Raw genomic sequence first — 7,053 nt, forward strand, 5'->3', positions numbered from 1 at the left:
CACATCGGGAGACACCTGTGATCCTTTAGGCTATCATTCTTAGTGAGCCTGTCTCTAAACGTATTGGTGCATTTGGTACGCATCTTGGTACTTCAAGAATTGCTCTAAGGAATTTAGTCTGAACCCGTTCTATCGGGTCAAAGCAGCTAGATGGAGGCCCTATAAAGGTGCCGTAGAGCAGTGGTTCCCAACCCTGGGCCTCCAGATGTTCTTGGACTTCAACTCCCAGAAATCTTGGCCAGCAGAGGTGGTGGTGAAGGCTTTTGGGAGTTGTCGTTCAAGAACATCTGGGGACCCAAGGTTGGGGACCACTGCTTTAGGCTGCCATAGGTCAGAGTCTGATGGAGGTCTGCTAAAAGGTTTACGTGCCCTGATGCGACTAATTATTTAGTTTATTTGGCTTTTATATCACCCGTCTTAACAAATCTACTCTGCAGCTGGCTGATGGGGCACCGGGGTACGTCTCGGTTGTGCGCCTGATTATGCACCCTGTTGTGCAACTTGGACGTAGTTTGGCACCCCATCAATTAGCAACAGCAAATAATGCAAAACAGAATATGAACAACAATAGGCTTTCAGCCATAAGTATTTTGCGGGCGTTGAAACAGGCTAACAGGGCAGTGCCCTCTAAAATAACCCAAGTTCTCTATTCTGTGAAGTCTTTGAAAAGCACGCTTTCTGGAAATGAAAGAGAAAGAAAGCATCAAGGAAGTCACTTCATTCAATTGTTTGCTGAGACTTACAGTTAAGATGGCTTTCACCCTCAGACTTATTGTATTTAGGTTCCACTTAGTTGACAAATACTCCTCTCCTCCTTTGGCACATACAACCTCTCCAGCAACAAGCCAGGACAAGACTCTAGTTGGACCATCTGGAGTTACCTAATAGACTTGAAAGGGAAGTTTTAACCAAAACCCTAAGTATCTGTTAAATATCGGCACTGTATTGTGGTGTTCCTAATATTGCTGTTTTTGGAGGCATGATGGTGTGATTTCTAAGATCTGCAACCGCTTATAATACTGTGTGAAATTTCTTGACATTGTGCCCAAAGCCCCAATGACCGCAGGTGTGTTTTATCCACAAGTCAGATATTTCGATTGCCAGGTCTCTCTATTTTGTTAGTTTTTCTAATTCTTTATTTTCAACTCTGGCATCCCCTGGAATTGCAATGTCAACGATCCAGACCTATCTTCATTCTGATACTATTATGTGTGGTATAATTATGTTGAAGATATGTATCATTTTGATTCCAGAAATCCCACAAGATCTTGACTTCCTCATTTTCTGACCCCTTCTCTACCTGATGTTCCCATGTGTTTCTGGAGGCTGGCAAGTTATATTTTTTGCAAAGTGACCAGTGCACTACTTTTGCCCCTCTATGATGTCTAACTTTGTAATCTGTTTGTGCAATCTTTGGATGTTCACGGATGAGATGTGACACAGTTTCATCTTTTTCTTGGCAGAGTCGAGATTTGCTGTTAGCACTAATTCCTTGGGTCTTAGCTTGCATCACATTGGTTTGAGGTAGCAGCATTCCAACTGCTTCAAGAACTTCCAAGTCAGGGATATGTGTCCCTCCATGTATCTTGGACTAAAACTCCCATGATCCCCTCCCCCCAAAGCCATAGTGGATGACTGAGTGAAGTGAAATCCATTTGGAAAGCAAACGTTTTCCCACCCTTCCCTTGTGAAATACATCCCCATTCCCTTCTTGGCCCATTTCCCAGAATTATTCCTTCTACAGACCCTTATTTTTACAGCCATTTTTTAAAAAAAGGTTCATTTATTTCTTAGTTATATTTACATATATTCACCTGCAACGAATTCAAGACAGTACGCGTGGCCCTCGTCTTTTGTCTTCGCAACAACTCAGCGAGGTAGGTCAGGAAGCGAGAAGGCGAGATGTCAAAAGATTGCCCCACGAGTTTCTTCTGGAGATGGGGATGTGAATTTCACAAGTCCCAGGCCAATACTTTCAACTGGCATGCTTCTCTGATAAATCTGGATATGCCCCAAAGCCTTAATCCTAGTTGGTACATGTCCACGGATAAAGCTTGGTTCCTTTCCAGCCTTTAGAAGAAATATTGACTCTCTGGGAGTAAAATCTCTCAGGGAGGGGGGCGGGACACGTGCCACATGCATGTAAAATCAATGTGTATCCAGAGCAACAGAAAACCACACCATTGCTTTCCCTCAGTTTAATTCCTCCCTCCCTTCACTCAGCCCTAATCACTAGTACACTCTTTAATCCACTGTTCTTCCAAGTTGCTCAAATGGGCATGGTGTGTGGCGTATGAGTATTGGTACACGTACATATACAAACACATATTTTTCACACACATAAACATATATACTATATTATGATACAAACACATGTACACAGAGTTGCAGAGTCGTTTAAGAGCTTGGCCACGGTGGTTGGGGGATCCTGGGACATGTAGTCCAAAAAAAGTTATTCCCAAACTATACACACACAGAGAGACATACATCATGTACACAAAGATACATGCATGCACATACATGGTCCACTGTATGTGCATATATTCACATATATATACTATACTATTATACATAGAAAGAGAAATAGACACACACTCACAGAGATACACAGCCATGTAAGAGCTTGGCCATGGTGGATTCTGATACTTGTAGTCCAAAACAGTTACATTCCCAAAAGCTATGCGCAAATACACACACATGCATGCAGTGTATACAGATACACAAATACACAGATGTACACATGAACACATATGTACTTACCCACAGCAGTGCATGCATATACACCACATACACCAATAGATACATACCCATAGCCTCTCAGGGAGCAAAATAATTTTTCCCTGAATTGCGATGAAAAATAGGGGGGAAAGCCAATGTCCCCTTTCACACACCCCCATCCCTGTGTGTGATCTATGGATGGGGCTGGAGATCCTGCTGAATTTTATCTCAGTCCTCCCTTAAACTTGAAATTGATTCTGCCAGCCCCCCTCCCACACATCTCCCTTTTCACCCACTAGGAGTTCTCAGAACAGCTGGACTTTATGGCCCAGCGTAATTGCTTTATTATTCCGATTCTGATTCTTAATCATTTCTCAGGCACTTTTCATGTCCCCAAGGGCCTTGTAATTCTTGTCTCGTTTATCCTCCCCGAGACCCGGCCCCCCTGAGGTACTTAAGCTGAAGAGATACTGGCCGGTCAAGGTCAACCAAGGAGCTTGCGGGATGAAGAGGGATTTGAGCCAGAGGCGGCTGGCGCCCAGATGGTGGCAACACTCCCTCCTCCCCACAGCTGATTTAATGTTGTTGTGCTGTGACAGAGTTGCCATTTCTTTTTTTTTTCCCACACAGCTTCTGTGTGACTGTTAACATCTGTTAGATGTTCAACAGCTTAAGCAGAAGGGGGCCATTCAACAGGTGCAGTCGGCACAAAAGAGATGTTTGTCCCTCAGGCTGCCATTCAAAGGGTGGGGTGGGGACTAACAGATAGCAAATACAGTGGTGCCTTGCTTAACGACGTTAATTCGTTCCAGCGAAATTGCTGTAGAGCGAAAATGCCGTAAAGCGAGAATAAAAACCGATTGAAACGCATTGAAAACCGTTCAATGCGTTCCAATGGGCTAAAAACTCACCATCCAGTGAAGATCCTCCATACAGCGGCCATTTTCGGTGCCTGTATAGCGAGGAATCCGTCCCTAAGCCCAGCGGGGAGCCATTTTGAGCACCCGGTGGCCATTTTGAAAACCTGACGACCAGCTGTTTTGATCCTCGTAATGCGAAGAATCAGTTCCCGAAGCAGGGAATCGATATTCGCAAAGCAAAAAAAAAAAAAACCCCTTTAAAACATTGTTTTGCGATCGCAATTGTGATTGCAGTAACATCATCGTGAAGCACATTTGTCGTAGTGTGGGGTAATCATTAAGTGAGGCACGACTGTAACATGTCATGCTCTGGCCCTCCTCCTGGATTTTTAAAAGCAGAGGAACACTATGGGAAGGTGGCCACACAAGGAAAAGACCCTGCAGTTGGGCAGAAGAAGGAATTCCAGCCATCATCCTTTCTTTGCCCACTCAATGTGGTGTCATGGATAGATGGATGTCCTAAAATTAAGGAGATCTGGGTTCGGATCCCTGCTCTGCCACAGCAACTGGCCCTGAGGGTGGCACTGGGACAATCATCATCATCGTCATGCATCATCAAGTCAATTCTGACTTATAGCGCTCCTTTTCAAGGTCTTCCAGGCGGAGAATACTCAAAAATGGTTTACCATTCTCTTCTTCCAGGGGTGTAGATTCCAGGGGTGTTGAAGGCTACATAGGTTCATTCTACTTACAGGAGGATTGAATGGCCAACATCTGGCTCAGCAACCAGATACCTAAACCACTGAGCTATCCAGTTGTAAATATCTCACTTACTTTGAAAGCACTGTTAAGCTTACGATTAGGTCGGTTCTGACTTGATGGCGCATAGTGCACACGCATCCAACACATTGTTTGCATGAAATTCCTTCTTTCGCTCCACTATTAAAGGCGCAGGAGCCCCGTTCTTCTTTTCACGTGGCCACTCTGTACCAGGGCCATATTTGAGTGCTTGAGGAAGAACTGAAATGCGAGGCCCACCCACTCAAGGTGCACAATTCCCAAAGCCGATTAAGTTATTTCTGCTCTTGGAGTGGAAAATCCCACACACATATTTCCCTGTTGCAGAGGGGAGAAAAATATAATAACAAATGAAATACCATTTGTTGTCCTCTCACAATGACCCCAAATTGCTGCCTGAGGAAGTTCACTCACTCTGTCCAATAGTTGGGCCGGTCCTGCAGGAAGCAGCTGAAATATTCAACACGAGTTTACTAATCTGTGAAGATCAATGATATGAATATAAGGCTTGCCAGCTGAACGAAAGGTGGAAGGCCAGGCCGGCCAGACAGCATGTCTTTAGCAGCCACTTAAGCTGCAAATATTAGCCGCAGAAGGATCTTGAAGCATGATAACTCACTGCTGTTTGCAAAGAGCAGTGCTATTAAAGGTGCAGTAGCAGGGGCTGGTAAAATACTTGGCAAATTTATTCAAAACAATAAGAGAAAATTAGTCATCAAATCTATGTGCATAGGAGCAGAACATGAAAACAAACAAGCAGTAATATTAGTCCTGAGGGTTCCCCATATGATTTTTCAATCATCATTATATCACCCCTTTGTATCTCCACCATTCTTATTGGACCCTGGCCCATCTTAGGCTGGATTTGGGCACCGCGAATTAATTGCACATTTTTTCTAAGTGTTTCTCTGACTCCAGATTCCCCTCTCTTCCTATAAGTGGATGACATAATAATAACGATGTGCCATCAAGTCAATTCTAAGTTATGGTGACCTTTCTCACGGTTTCGAGGTAAAAGATTCTCAGAAGTGGTTGACCATTCCCTTCTTCTGAGGAGCCCTGAGACTGTGCAGCTTGCCCAAGGCCACCCAGGCTGGCTCTACTCATAGTGGGAAATTGAACTGCCAACCTCTGGCATACCTAACTCACTTAGCTATCCAGCCAGTGAGTGGTATATAAAGGTAAAGGTAAAGGTTCCCCTTGACAATTTTTGTCCAGTCGTGTTCGACTCTAGGGGGCGGTGCTCATCCCGTTTTCAAGCCGTAGAGCCAGCGTTTTGTCCGAAGACAATCTTCCGTGGTCACATGGCCAGTGGGACTTAGACACAGAACACTGTTACCTTCCCACCGTGGTGGTACCTATTTATCCACTTGCATTTGCATGCTTTCGAACCACTAGGTTGGCGGGTGCTGTGACAAAGCGACGGGAGCTCACTCCATCGTGTGGATTCGATCTTACAACTGCTGGTCTTCTGACCCTGCAACACAGGCTTCTGCGGTTTAGCCCACAGCGCCACCACGTTTAATAAACTGATTTAGCCACCATCATTGGAGAGAGAGAGAGAGGGTAAACAACTTTGGAGTAAACACCTTCAAGTTCAAGAACACTACCTGCCTGCCTGCCTGCCTGCCTGCCTGCCTGCCTGCCTGCCTGCCTGCCTGCCTGCCTGCCTGCCTGCCTGCCTATCTATCTATCTATCTATCTATCTATCTATCTATCTATCTATCTATCTATCTATCTATCTATCTATCTATCTATCTATCTATCTATCTATCTATCTATCTATCTATCTATCTATCTATCTATCTATCTATCTATCTATCTATCTATCTATCTATCTATCTATGATGTGGGGAGAGGGGCTGACACACCTCCACAGGAAGAGCATTCGAAAGCCAGGTGGCCACTACCGAGAAGGCCCAGTTCCTAGCTGATGACTTATGAGTCTCCCTCGGAGTGGCCACCTATAGGTAGGGGGAAGAAATCACCCCATGGTGCACTGTGATCCATGCACAGTGAAGCTGGGTTGGATCCAAGCTTAGTCAAATTTAGAGGAAATCCATGAAGCCATGACTACATTTACAGTGGTGCCTCGCTAGACAGTTACCCGCATGACAGTTTTTTCACTAGACATTGACTTTTTGCGATTGCTATAGTGATTCGCAAAATAGTGATTCCTACGGGGGAATTTTGCTGGACAATGTTTGCTCCCTGCTTTGCAAGCCAATTTTCGCTAGACAACGATTTTGACAGTTCCCTCCGCGCTCGCAAAACGGGTGTTTTCGGGACCTAAGCTTCACAAGACAGCGATTTGAACAGCTGATCGGTGGTTCGCAAAGCGGCTTTCCTATGGCCGATCTTCGCTAGACAACGATGATTCTTCCCCATTGGAACACATTAAACAGGTTTCAATGCATTCCAATGGAGAAATGCTTTTCGCTAGGCAATGATTTCACTAAACAGCGATTTCAGTGGGACGGATTATCATCGTCTAGCGAGGCACCACTGTACATCCCACTCACTATGCACAATGGGGCATATTCCCAGCTAGGTAAGTGTAAATAGTATTCCACCTTTTTGATGGTGCCAGCCTTTATGAGCCAGCACAGGATCCGTAGAAGGGAGTAAGCATTGCTTTATTAGCTCTCTGCCTCCTCCTTGGAGCTAACTGAACGGT

This window comes from Pogona vitticeps, chromosome 9 (assembly GCF_051106095.1).
Source record: "Pogona vitticeps strain Pit_001003342236 chromosome 9, PviZW2.1, whole genome shotgun sequence".
Lineage (NCBI taxonomy): Eukaryota > Metazoa > Chordata > Lepidosauria > Squamata > Agamidae > Pogona > Pogona vitticeps.